This window comes from Phyllostomus discolor, chromosome 4, assembly GCF_004126475.2.
Source record: "Phyllostomus discolor isolate MPI-MPIP mPhyDis1 chromosome 4, mPhyDis1.pri.v3, whole genome shotgun sequence".
Classification (NCBI taxonomy): Eukaryota; Metazoa; Chordata; class Mammalia; order Chiroptera; family Phyllostomidae; genus Phyllostomus; species Phyllostomus discolor.
Genome location: NC_040906.2, coordinates 12,084,090 through 12,099,319, shown reverse-complemented (window position 1 = coordinate 12,099,319; position 15,230 = coordinate 12,084,090).

Sequence of the window (15,230 nt, the reverse complement as noted above, 5' to 3'; positions counted from 1 at the left end):
ATGGAAAAACTGAGGCTTGTAAGGGTAGATGACTTGTCCAAGGTCATATACTGCAAAGAACTGGTGGATAAAGCAGAAAGATGAGAAAATCTAGATGTCTGATGTCATGATTGTATCCTATAAGCCAAACTCTAAAATCTCCTACTTCCAAACCTCTTACGTGGATAACAAATGCCCCTATCATTTGAGATAGTTTGATTTTGATCTTTCTATGAACTGCAGCTGAAAGATTTACTACTAATATACTAAGCAGTGAACTGATCATTTTCTTGCATTATCATGTTTCATTTTCCTTAGAAATCCTAGGAGACAGACATTAACTATTGCTGCTTTTCAGAAGAGAACTTAAAGCTTAATAAAGCATTAGTAATTCATGCCAGTTTCTGAAGTCATAACTAGGATGCAGACCTATTCAGCCTGACTCCAGACATGTCATGTAACAAACTCTGCAATAGAAGCTTCTTCAAAAGATGGTCGCTCTGTCACATGGGATCATTAAAAGTTATTTTGTTGCCATCATTTCAGTTGTGGCTATAGTGAGAATCAATGTCTTTTTCTCTTTTCTCCAATCCTCAGACAGAGCCCTTCAGGGCAAAATTCTTGCCTCCTGCTACTCTGCAAACCATAAAGGTTTCTTCAAAGCAAAGGGAAGGCAACTATTCCTCATTCTGAGGAAGTGCTTCCTAACAGTAAGATGATTGCCCCAAAGTGAATGAACCGTCTCAGGAAGGAGAGAGTTTCCTGTCACAAGGCTTTAAAACAGATGCTGGGTGGCCATCTAGTGAAGATGTGGCAGGCCGTTGGGCAAAATAATCTGTTCTTAATCTTCAGTGATAAGGTTTCCTGCAACTTTTCTATCGAATAAGTTATCTGTACCTATTCTATTTGTCACCTTTCCCTTTTACTTCTTCATTTCTCAAAAGATGAATGGGGTAAAAACCTTAAATAACCTCTAACTTCTCTAGGGAAAGCTATTCTTTACATTGTTGTTTAATTTCAGTTGTCCTCAAAAAATTAAAAATGGAACTGCCTTTTGATTCAGTGATTCCACTGCTGGGATTGTACCCTAAGAAGCTGAAACACCAATTCAAAAGAATGTATGTACCCCAGTGTTCACAGTATAGCCTAGTGCTGGAAACAGCCTAAGTGCCCATCAGTAACTGAGGGAAAGCTTTTCTAAAGGGTATGTGGTGAATATGGGTATTTTATAACCTCTCATTCCTTTCAACTTGCAAGTACTATTTCTGCTGTGTGCATAGCTCTTTGCTAGACATTTTCTAAATTTTAAAAAATTATGCATAAAAAAATATCCCTTCTCTTGAAGAATCTGCAACAATGTCTTGCTCAGATGTATGCACCTAAAAGGTTAAAACACACAAAGCAAGAGGTGCTATTTGACAGAATAATGGGTAAGGCAAAAGTAGGTTTACAGTTGTTTGTATGGAAAATAATACAGTAATTAATATATAAGAATATAAGAATAGCCCTGGCTGGCATAGCTCAGTGGTTTGAGTGTGGGCTGCGAACCAAAGCATCGCAGGTTCAATTCCCAGTCAGGGCACATGCCTGGGTTGCAGGGCATGGCCCCCATCAACCGAACATTGATATTTCTCTCTCTCTCTCTCTCTCTTTCTCCCTCCCTTCCCTCTCTAAAAATAAATAAATAAAATCTTTAAAAAAAGAATATAAGAATAAACTTTGTGTTTCTCATATTTACAACTGTAAATCTACTTTAGCCACAAGCTATATAATTATAGACAAAATGGGATAAACCTTAGTGATCTGGGTCCTTAAAGGAGAGGTGTCTTTCTTCTTGTACTTTTAAAGAAACAACCTCAAGCCAAACAAAGAAGCTATTTGCCAATTGTTGGTTTTCTGCTTTGTATATCCTTGAAGTCAGTGCCATGTCATAAACACCACTCACCCACCAAGGTGGCCAAACTACTAGGCTAAATCTTGACCAAGGTCAAGCCCATTGAACAGTGTACTGGTAGCCATGCTCTTACATTTTAAATTTCGAACAGGCTTCCAAACATGGGTCAGCAATCCTGAAGGGGTTCTTCAGTAGATGTCAGGGAGGCCTGTGAAGTTGAATGGGAAGAAAATATATCCTCAGAGCCATTAACCTCCAACTAAAATCTAGCTTTCTTTCCACAAACTGCAGTATTATTAGCAGGTTCTATGACACTGACACCAATAGGAATCACAGATATTTTCATATCACATTATAACTGCAGATATCTCAATATATCATTTATGCCCATGCCTACTTTGGAATGACAATTGTCACCAACCCTCTTGCTAACTTGATATTCAATGCATTAATAAAAACACAAGTATTACTAGGTCACAAACTTCCTGTTTTTTAAAGATTTGAATCAATATTTTATCTCAAGCTAATTGGTGTTCTTTGCAGTCCTGTGCCTTGTGTTTTATGGCATTGAAAAACAACATTCTGACACAGGGTCCATTTACCTGACTGCTAACGCATCCGTGGCACAGAAAAAGGGTGAGAACCTCTAGATCATGTATTTTCACCTTCTTCTGGAATTTCAAGGGCTGTCTTGCTATTGGTCTAGTGGATTTTCATCAATGCTCTGTGTTTCTGTGTTTATCCCACATTGTGGTTTTTGGTTTGTAATGTTTGAAAGGTTGAATTAATAAAAGGAGATCGCTAGTGGTAAACAAAACAGAATTTAATTTTTTTTAAATTTGTCTCTCACATCTACTTTTGGCATCCTCTCCAGTAAATGAAAGGAAGCTGGTCCCAAATGTCTCTCCAGCAGGAGTGGAGCGCCCAGACAGGATGCATGAACTTATCAAATCTTGGATCTGGAACATATTTTATGGGTTTCAGGGGTTTCTACCCTGGAAATGAGCTTCTTCCTGCCATAAGGAGAGGTATAATCTCCCTTTTTCTTTTTTACCTTCAACTCTCTGAACACAATTTAACCTCAATGAACTCAGTTCTTGAGGATCAGAGGCTCGGCCTTTGAGGAGTCTGCATTCCTTCTGTATACAAAGCAAGTTAATTCATATCACATAAACACGTTTTAAATGTACATGTTACAACTTCCTTGTCGAGGCTTGCAAATTTGCTTTATTTCTTTAGACTACGTTTGCTCTGAAATTCAATTTGAGGTTCATTTATTTCAAAGAGACAAACATCAGAAAAAATGACTTTTGGCCATTTAAACTCAGATGGCCAAGTTATATTCCTGTTCTTGGGATATTACCTATTGTGTAAAGACCAGGAAAAATGAAACATAACATAGACTGTTGGAGAAAGTGGCTCTTGCGCTTTCTTATTTTGTGGGAATTTAGGATAAGAATTTTTAAGTTGACACACTGAGAAAGACTTTGGTATGTGTGGGGTGTTTTGAATTTATAAATTTCTTAAAATCCTCCCATTACAAACAGCCTCTGGGCACAAGTACACATTGAGGAAAGAAAAACAAGAAACTGGCCATGAGGAGCAGGCCCATAGGAAGTCATGGTCCAACCATGACATTTCAGGCCAGAGCCGTGGTCCGCAGGCTGCTAATTTCCATGGAATTCCCAATCCGAATTTAATCGTTTCTGCTTGTTGATTTGCCTCTCTCGTCTGAAAAACATGTCCTTTCAGAACTACTCTGGGAAGTGGGGGCTCCCCCACAAAACTCATCTCTACCCTTTCGGCTCTGCATGTGATAAGTCACATGAATCTTAAGGCAGGGAAAACAGCGCTTCGTCAAGTACTTAACTCTTTAAAATAAATGAGAGCGGTTTCAGCCTCAAGCAAATTTCACAGAAGACACGCTCTTAAAACAGTTGCTCCAGTGAGACATATTTCTCACTCAACAGTTGCATACCTATAATTAGATAACTTGCTTTCTTTCTCAAAGAACCATACTTGCCTCCACCAACATGTTTTCTGAGTTTTAGGGACAGGTCCCATGACCTAAATTTTCAAGATACACTCATGACACTAGTTTGGATGTCTCCCTTAGGTTTTCAAACACATGTACACAATAAAGGCGAGTTAATTCCCATTTTAAAACCCTACGAAACCTACTGGGGAGGTTATAAACTTGTTTATAATGGCTTAGAGTTTCATCTAAATACACACACACACACACACACACACACACACACAAACAGGTTTGCTTTGACAGCGCCTAGGCCTCCGCAGAGGTGTGTCTCTCCAGATTAAGGAAGATTTGACACCCGATATGCCGATGTTGCAGCACACAATGGAAGGTGCCGAATGAATGGTGCGTCAGGGTGGCAGTTAATTGATCTGGAATGTGGCTGCGGTTATTACCATGGAATGCTCCAAGGGCGAGTAATTTCCTCAGCGACTTTCTTCAAGTTTATAGATGACTTCCCATTTTGAGGCGGTGGGGAAGGATGGAGAAGAGGCATAGGTTCTTATTTTCAAAATAAGAAGCTATTTCTATTAAGGAAAATGGAGATGAAGGACAGACTTTTGAAAGACAAAAAGAAGCCCTGGCTGGCGTAGCTCAGTGGATTGAGTGCGGGCTGGGAACCAAAGTGTCCCAGGTTCGATTCCCAGCCAGGGTACATTCCTGGGTTGCAGGCCATAACCCCCAGCAACTGCACATTGATGTTTCTCTCTCTCTCTATCTCCCTCCCTTCCCTCCCTAAAAATAAATAAATAAAATCTTAAAAAAAAAAAAAAAGACAAAAAGACAATTTGTTTCTAGGAGACTCTTGTGACACTAGAAATAATCTTATTAATAAAAGCTCGCGCTCAGAAGCTGAGAAATTCTTTACGCTCCGATTTGGAATATCCAACTAAACGTGTTCTGACCTGGAGAAGCCCAGGTAAAATGCCGCCCAGTGTCCCAGCGTTGCGGTTGCTTCCCTGCAGGTCTGTGGAGTCACCACTTGATTTACATATTACAGTAAGGATGAATTTTTAGTTTTCTCACACCATGATGATCCTTACTATATAACCAAGACCGATTTTGAAACATTTCCTAAGAAAGATTAAATGATGTGTTTTCATAGGGATGTGAGGTTTCCAGTGATGGTGTCAGGCCAGATAGAATGTAGGTAGCTGACGGAAGCTGCGGCATTGCACCTTGGCCCACAGGCAAAGCAAATTTTAAAAGATATTTCAAAAACAATAGATCCAAAAAAGACTTATGCTGTTAGAAAAACACGGATTTGCAAAACATTTTTAAAAGTTGTACCTCTCCCCTAGTTTATCCTCTCCCCAAACTTTTAAGTCATCTCATGGTGAGTTATAAACACTCTAAAAGCACAAACTGTGAAAAGAGGTAAATCAATACTAAAACCCCAAAGCTGAAACTTCATCAGTGTGACTTTGAACGAGCTACTTAATTCTTTGAAGCCTCAATTGTGCTGTACCCACCTCGTGCAGCTATGAGAAATGCATATGCCAGTGTCTATGAAGTGCTTAGCAAAGTGCCTCACCCTCAATAGCGCAGAGATACCTGTAATTATAATACTATAAATCACCTTACTAACTGTCCAATTTAAAGCAGCTTACAAATATACATGAAATACACAAGTAAATCAGTGCAAAGGGAAAACAAGGATAAGAAAATCGTAAGAGGCCAGGAAAGAGGTAAATACTTATCTGCGTATTCTTTCATTCATTCAATCAACAACCATTTACCAAATGCCTACCCTGCACTCATCTCTGTGCAGTGGTACAGTGCAGCAACAAGACACATGACCCTGCATTCAGGGAACATGCAGTCCTGCATGTTTGGGAAAGATGAGGGATGTATAATACAAACTACCATCACTATTAAGGCCTCAACAGTGATCTCTGAATTTTTGATGTGTTGTCTTCAAATCACAGATAGGTCAATATACACTCTTAGGTTGTATTTTCTCACTTGGGTCATCTATGATAATCTGCTGCATTGTAAGAAGTGGAGAATGCAGTGTGCCCTCTGCCCACATGATTAGGGTGAGGGAAGCACACACACGCAGAGCTCACTGGAGTGAGTGCAGCATGCCCGGTGCTGTGTATCTCAGCGAACACACAGCCCCAGGGGTGGATCTAGAGGGTCAGGGTCGGACACCTGCATCCCAAGCAGCGTCCCAGTGACCCTCTATGGCTATGCAGAGAGGACACACCACAGGGAATGCTCAAAGCAACTACTGGGGTGGAGGAAGACAATTTCAGACACTCTACTTTCATTTTAAAGATAAATCATGCTTTCTCAATATTTAATGCACGGGTTGGCACTAGTGCTTTCATTTGGTCTCTCTGCCACCTGTTCCTTGGTCCCTGGGGCGACCGGAGTGAGGAGCAGAAGGTTCCTCACGCAGTGGGGCTTGACAGAGACACCTGCTCTCCTGCCTTCACAGACAGCACTCTAGAACATTCTGCGGCTTATCAGTGCCAGGCTGAATGGTTTTAGAAGGGGTATTATCTGCTTGTAACTGAACTAAGTAACAAAATGGACAAATGAAGTAAAACGAGTCTGGAAAAAATGCATTGAAGATAATACATATAATGAAAGTACAAGCAAACAATTTACAACAAAAAAAAGGTAGAGTTGAGACTTCACGCCCTAACACAAGCTCTTTGGAGTCACATAAGTAAAGAAAAATGACAATCTCATCAAATGTGACAAAAAGAACGACCAGCAAAATTAGACATTATCAAAACCCCTTGAAGTATGACCTCACCCTAAGTATGTATATGATGCAACCCGAGATATTATGTAAGGAATGGTTTCAGTCATCGTGATGAGTAAGGCATTTAAATCCTCAGCCTCGCCCTGGCTAGTGTGGCTCAGTGGATTAAGCACCGGTCTGCGAACCAGTCACAGGTTCTGTTCCCAGGGCACATGCCTGGGTTGCGGGCCAAGTCCCCAGTAGGGGGTGCTCAAGAGGCAACCACACATTAATGTTTCTCTCCCTATCTCCCTCCCTTCCTCTCTCTAAAAATAAATAAATAAAATTTTTTAAAAATATATCAGCCTCAAAGACATGAAATCCAAACTGTGATATTTCCAGGAATTTTTTAAGTCATAGGGCTGGACAAAATTTCTCTGAAAATTGATGAAAGATGTTTTGTAGTCACTGGTGAGGTTTTTTGCATAATAATGAGGGACCAAAACATGTTTGTGTGGCACGAACAAACCATCCCAGGCTGAGATTACAGACACATTATCCCACTTGAAACTCACGCCCTGCCCCGCTCAGGGCTGCTGCTACGAAGTGATAGCCAGAAGGGCTCAGGGTTCCGAGGAGGCCCCCGACACGACAACGGAATGTTCGCCCTGCTTTGTCGTGAGACGGAGTAATCCTGAAAATCTCGGGTACCACAGCGGTTCCCCGGTTAGTTCTCAGCAACGTAGTTGTAAGTTTCCCAACTTAAAAAAAAAAAAAAGAGTTATGGATTTTTCTTGGACTGTAACACAAACGTTCCAAATTTGCTGGCGTTTCTATGGTGACTGGTCGTTCTCATGATGTTTCAGTCGTTCCCGTGATGACTAGTATGCTAGCTGACCCATCCACGTCATATATATCAGTATGCTTATCTATGTATTTAAATTTCATCTATTCCTTCCACATAAAGGTAGAAGTTTAATAATAACTGAAAAAATGGTATTGCTTTTAGAGAATTTAAGCTGTGAATTTCAGGCATTTCAAAATGGAAGTTTGGAAACATTTTCACTATTATATGACTCGGGGAAGGAAAAAATGTAGGTCACTATAAAAATGTAGACTTGCGCACTCAAACCTGGGAAAGAACTTTCAAGCCTGTTTTGAAATTTTCCAAATAAGGAATTTCAGGAGTGCTTTTAATTAATATAAAAATTTAGCATATTCTGATTAATTTGAAAAATAAAAAAAATTAAATGGCATCAGAGAATACAGTAATTTACCAGCCAAATTTCAGTAAATATGTTGCATGATTGATGAATAGAATTTTAAAAGGAGTACCATAGCTTAAAAAGCTCAGTCATAGCCCTGGCTGGCGTAGCTCAGTGGATTGAGCGCAGGCTGTGAACCAAAGTGTCACAGGTTCGATTCCCAGTCAGGGTACATGCCTGGGTTGCAGGCCATGACCCCCAGCAACCGCACATTGATGTTTCTCTCTCTCTCTCTCTCTTTCTCCCTCCCTTCCCTCTCTGAAAATAAATAAATAAAATCTTTAAAATATATATATATATACACTTTAAAAAAAAAGCCCAGCCATGGATGCAGGTCTTTTATATGAATTTATTCATCTTTGAAAGGTATTTTTTTCAGCCATAAAATCTGCTATAACAAAACATCAAAATAGACTGAACTTTGAGACAGATCTTTATGGAACTGCTACATAATATATTTAACCTATATTTTCAAAATAATGAGGCATGGTTGTTCACACAGCTGTTATTGCAACATAATTAGTAACAGCAAAGAGTTACGTATATTAATACTCTAGTGAGAACAAAAGAATGTACGCAATAATGAATAAAACGAAGTTTTAATATTTATAAAATATTATGTGTTTCTTCTTGAAAGCATTCTAAAATGTTTAGCTTTCATTCTTACACGTTTTACAATGCACAGAATATGTGTGTGTATATAAAAAATTAGATTAGTATGCAATTTATAAATAAGTAAATGTTAGGGCTGGGTGTGCAAGCATCTCCTACCAGTGGTTACAGGTGAAAGTATATACGTGAAAGGTGGGTAACTCCACTCCAGATGAGTAGTTTTTAAAATGTGGTCCGTGAACTGTGTGCCTCTGGGTCTCCTGGGGTGCTTGTTAAAAAGGAGAATTCGCGCAGAACTACTGCTTCAGAATCCCTGGAGGTGTAGCCAAGGGTTTTACATTGTTAGCAAGCTCTTCAGGTGATTCCTCTGCGTGCTGCTGTTTGCCAGCCAGGGCCTCTCATCAGGAGAGTCATGGCTAACTCTGAGTCTTCATATATGCTCTGTGTTCCCGGAGACCATAAAACTGAGCACAAAGCATCCACCCCCTCAGCTGACAAGGATAAGTCCACGAGCCCATTCTCAAGCTTACTAACAATAATTGCGGAGGGAAGTAGCAGTTAAATACCCAGAAAAACAACACAGTGCACATTCCTTCCTGTAAGGGGAAAGAATTGTATTTATTAAGAATTTTGTTAGAGGACAGACTGACAGTGACCAGAGGGGAGAGAAGAGGGAATTTCAGGGGAGAATGGGTAGGGTTTACAGGAACAAATTTAAAGGACACATGGACAAAAACTAGGGGGAAGGTGGTAATGGGAGGGAAGTGGGGAGGGTAGGGTGGGTGGGCTGGAATGGGAGTAAAAGGAAGAAAACTGTACTTGAACAATGATTAAAATAAATAAATAAATGAATGAATAAATAAATAAAGGGGAAAAAAGAATTTTGTTAGCTTTTTTAGGACTTTTCATTCCTAGAGGCCATGATAATACGTGGATGTTAACTTCTTAACCAAACAGATCGCTATGAGATTGTCAGGAGACCGGACTTTGAAATTGGGAATGCAAAACAAAATATCTACAGGATTATACAGTGAAGGAATATACACATTTAAATAGGCTTTTTTAAAAAAAATAAATACTAGTTTATCTCCAAGTAAAATTACATAGAGAACAAAAAGTGTCTTTTATATCAAAATTTCTGAGAACCTATAAATACGTGTCCACCCTCCTTCATCTTAAAGATAAATAAAACTTGGCTTCAGTAACTCAGAACCAAGCTTAGCAATTCCAGTACTTCCTGAGGCCCTCCCTGGCCTTACAACCACAAAGTCATATGCTTTGGGGGATCTAACCTTACAATTTAAAGGGACATCTCAGCTTTCCTCGTCAAGTGAAACCTTTCTACATTTTCTTAGTCCTGCTCTGTGTCATCTGCCTGTCAAGAAAGCAGTTGCTTGTTTGATTGTTAATTGCCCTTGTTTTTTATTATAGAATGCATTCGAATTTTGGTAAGTAACATGTTCTTCTTTGTAATTAGATATAGTAGTTAAAACGTCTTTCAATTCACCATGGCGTTCCCCTTTAATCAGCACGTCAGGCTTTCTGATGATGCAACCATATCTGCATTTGTACCACAGCAGACCTGCTCAAAGAAAATTGTGCCGCCAATACACTTCGTAATTGGAATGAGATTCAAAGGTAGGAGTGCTTTTATTTTGCAGGCCTGAAATGCGCAAGCTAGATGAAAGTAAATGTGGGTACTTCGATCATTTGTATCGAGGTTCAGCGGTTTTCTATGGGCCTCATACCCTCTGTAGCTGTAGCTACCTATTGACTGTGTATGAAGGGCCTTTAGAAGGTGTATCGGTTGGAGGACAGACGGTCAGGCTAGAATCTCAGGCAGGATTCCTATGTTGCAGCCTGGAGGTCCAATTTCTTCTTTGGGGAACCTCAGTTTTTGTTCTCAAGGCCTTCAGCTGATTGGAAGAAGCCCACCCACAGTATCAAGGGTGATCTCCTTTACTTTAAAGTCAACGGGGAACAGATGTGAGCCACATCTAGGAATACCTTCACATCTCATGCCAACATCTGGACTAATGTCTGATTAACTCACGGTACTATAGCATAGCCAAGCTAACCCAGAAAACTGAGCATCACAGAGGACAAGAACATTTTAAACACATTCTCGTTAAGTTTCCTTCCAGGGGAGTTTTAATTAGCGCCATTTTACAGGTGAGGACATTGAGGATTAGAGATGTTGTGATTTACCTAATATCGGTGAGGAAATAAGTAGGCCAACCAAGCCTCCCTGATTCAAGTTCATTATCCACGGAGCACACCCATCCTGTGCGACTCCCACTCCTCTGTCCATTGGGAAATGGTGTAGAGCAGGGTGCTGTCCTCCCAGCTCCCTGAGTTTACCAGCTGGTGAATGAGCTCCGCTTCCCTCCTTCACCCTGGAACCAACTCACTGGTGAATGAGGACTCCATCCCAATGACAATCCCAACAGATGGGGACTGTTGGGGACAGGTAGTAAATTTAAAAGGTTCTGGAGTCAGACTCCTGAAGTTCAAATCTGTTTTGCCATCTACTCCCTGTGAGATCTTTCTTGGGCAAGTAACAATGTTTCGAAGATCCAAAAAGCATAATGTTAAGTGCCTGGGTGCTGGAGGGCAGGCTGCTTGGGTTCCAATCCCAGCTCCGCCTCTTACCGGACACCTCTCTACCTCTTCATGCCTCAGGGTTCACACCTGTAAAGTGAGGACAAGGGTGCCAGCTGAACTAAAGCTGAGGTTAGATGAGACAATTCATGTAAAGCACCCAGAGCCGAGTCTGGCACATAGCAAGTATGTACCCAGTTATCATTGGCTGTTACTCTAAATTCTACTTCCCATCTGTAAATGAGGATGCAAACAGGACATCAAGGGGTTGTTGTGTGAGCTAAATATGGTCAGTGTGGAGCACTTAGCCTGGTCATGGCTCACTGGTAGGTGTCTAACAAATGACAGCTGTCCATTGATCCACTCAGATGCAAGTTCCTAATGGTAGAACCTGTCACTCCTCCTCACCACTGTAAACCCATCACCTGATGTGTGCTAGACAATTTTAAACTTTAAGAAATACACAACAGTGCATCTAGGCAAAGGTCATGCCTAGTAGGGTGGCATCTTGGGATTGACCCACTCACTGGAAAAGAAGGGGGCTAAAATCGATCACTATGAGCATATGCAGAGAGCACCATAGTTCTTCATTATTTTTTAAAGGTGGACACAAACTACAATTTTTGCTTCATACGGAAGTATTCTTAAACACATATAGCATGCTTCCTCAAGCAGCGGAAATAAACACCAGACACAGCACCCAGAGAGGGGTGCTCAGTATGGGTGCTCTTAGCATGTGGCCAGTAAGCCAAATCCAGAATACCACCTGTTTGCGTGGGGCCCACCAGCTAAGCACGGCTTTTACAGATGAACATATACAATTGGTTTGATGATGAACAACTAACTTTGAATCTCAATTAAGTGAAACATTATGCCCCCCAAAAAAAAACATTTTTCTCCTGAGCTCTTCATTGCAAAAATTGTACACGATGATTCTCTTTTTTATTATACTTTAATCTTTTCAATAAAAATTTGCAGAAAATGTTTACTCTCTAGTTATATAAGAAATTACCTAATATCTTCCATTTTGCCCCTTAGCTTGCAAAACTTAAAGTGTTTATCATCTGGCCCTTCACGGAAAATCACTTGCCATTTCCCATCTCATAGAATCTAGCTCGTGACTTTCCTTGCTGGCAGCTGGCTACTATGAACTACAAGCTCTCCGCTTTGAGAAGGAGTGTATCGGTGTCTGAGAACACTGCTTCAACCACAGGAGAAAACCAGTTCTACGCCTTGTCAGTTTTAAACTACGAACCCTGTGCCCACCCAGTTCCAGTCCCACACACTTAGCCGTGAAATATATTTATGAAGCCATGTGATCGGAAACATTGGGTAGTGTTTTCCAGTCGTGGGAAACAGGGTCATCTCATTGCCTCAATGGATCCATTCTTTGGGAAGACGTTATCTCATGTCCCATGATCCGAAGTTAACGTCTCGGTTCTGGAAGCTACCATCTTCTAATTCATTTCACTTTGTTTGTTGAAAATGTCACCTTTTCCCCAAAGGCCCTTCAAAGTACACATCATACCTCAGTTTCATGCTGGATTAAGACATTTTGGGCTGATGGCATTTCTTAAATGACGACAGCTTATAATGTCAACTAGCTTCAAACACGAAAAGTCTATTAAACATGAGCTGATCTTTAATTAGGGGATCATAGCTCTTGCCCAATAGCCAGAACGTGAAAACCCTGGATCCCTAAAGCCTGAAGGGAAAGGAAACTCTAGAGATAATGCCCTTTATGGAGATTCAAACAGGGGTCTCGCAGGAAATTCAAAAATCAGGATCTGTGTCCAATCGCAAAAAAAAAAAAAAAAAAAAAAGAAAGAAAAAGAAAAAGGAAACCTCCCACACACCAAAATGAACTAGAAATTTTCAGCAGTCTTCACTGAAGGGATATATATATATACACATATACAAAATATCCTAAACCATGTGAGAATGTGACACAAACAGGAATGCGGAAGCATAGAGAAAGAACGTCACTACCAGATAGACCTCGCTTGTGTCTGGTCCCCAGAAAGCCCGCAGGAACATGAGGCCGGAGGCCAACCCCGACACCTCCTGCTGTCAGATCTGCAGAGAACCAGGGAACGGCCACAAACACGGCTCTCTCAAAATAGAAACTCTTCACTTATAGAAGCCAGAGGTCAGTGACCTCCTGGATGCGGCCTCCTTATGGAGCACCCATTTCTAAAATTACCATCCCTTCTGCCTTCGGGGTCCACGCTGGGGAAGGAAACAAAGAGGTTTTGACAATTCTTAAAACATAGAATACCAGAGAAGAGATGCCGTTGCGTGTTTTTCTCTTTTCACCCATTTGGATAGAAAACATGGGATTCCTTCTATACGCTGCAAGTTACAGATAATTAATAAATACACACAAGTATTAAAACAGTTCTGGGGGGTCTTCGGATGTCATGAGGTCCCATACAACATCCCATTAGAAAGGCAAATAGCTATGAGCTCTCACCACAAAAATTTGAAATACACATTTGAACCAAATAATGTGAACTGTCAAAAGGTCTTCAATGGTGCTTTCTATGGACTTGAAGATCTCATCAAAAGGTCCATATAACTCTCATATTTATAGAACAAGTTTTACTACAAAAAGAAAAAAAAACAAAGAGGAACCACAGAACTGCAGATCCTAAAGATGAAATTGACCTTGAGACATTAATCGCTCCATCACTCAGCAGCTCCTGCCGCCTCCACACTTCCCCCACACCACAACCCAAGGAGTGGCTCTCACTGTAAGCCTCAAAATATGAGACACCACAGATTTCCAAAACAAACGATTGCCTTTTAGAGAACATTTGACTTAGAAGTGCCCTATGCACCTAAAGGGCTACTTCCTGCCCCTTTTGATTCCACACTCAGGGCCCAGGGCTATCCCTTCGTAAGGAACCTCCTTGGCCTTCCTGGGGAGATCCCCACCTTTCCATCCTTCCCAGCCATAAATATACCCATTGGCATAGGGGCATCTTCCTAGTAGAAGTCACAGGGGTCCCCAGACACCATATCTCCATCTCACTCCTTATTCAAGCTGACTACCTACCTATACCACAACTTGTCTAAATTGACCAAAAATGGAATGGAAAAAGCACAAAAATTAAAAGGCATGTATTTATAAGCATACAGATATACAAATGCATAATATTATACATACACTTTATAAGTACACATATGTACATAGATGCATAGGTGTACCCCTACACCTATACACGTGTTAGGTCCACATGGAATTTATAGATACTGTAAATGCATGTGCAGGGAAGGAAAACACTTGACACACGAAGCCAGATCATGAGTGTAGCAGACACAGTTGGTACCCACCCAGACCTCCGCAACAGAACTGGCACTCCCAACACCAGGCTAGGATGAGTGCCAATAGTTCAAGGCTGTGCCCTTCGCCTGAGAATCATCCTTGACTAGAAGAGATCCACGTGCGATCAGACTGAGGCTGGGCTTCAGCTACAGCCACCTTTGGCCTGGCTTCTGTCTCTCTCTGCCACTCTTACTCCCTGATGGTATTCACCAGGGGTGCTGCCTCCTGAACCAGTTGCTCGAGAATCCCTGTCTCGGGCTCTCAGCATCTTGGGAACCCAATCCAAGGCAGGGAGCAGCGGAGGACAACACCAAATACAAAATCAGGAAAATGGGCAGGAGTTCATCTGTTACACTGAGTGTCTGTTAAAGAACGTTTCAACCGGAGAAGAATCACGCACTGAAAGATACTCCACCTGTTGTTCCCAGGAGGGAATTGGGCCTAGGGTGGAATTGTAGAGGAAACAAGAGGATTTAGCTTGGGGGGTGGGATGGTGTCGAAGCTGTGTACTTGTTTCACATTCTTTTTTTTGTATCTGTATTTTACTTTAAAGCTTAAGAAAAAAATCCCAGGATAGAACTATGATTTCATCCAGCTGAGACAACTGTCCTTGCTAGAGTTTGGGGGATTTTTTTTTCTGCAGGAACAATGACTCAATAAATTTATTGGGAACGCTCCTTCTATTAGTATTTGGCTATTTATCCACCTTTCCCTATCTCAATTGTATCCATCTAACACATTTCCTTTTCTCCTAAATGAGCTCCTCACATTTGAAAAACGAATAGTAATATTATGACATGCCGAAGATCCAACCCGCTATA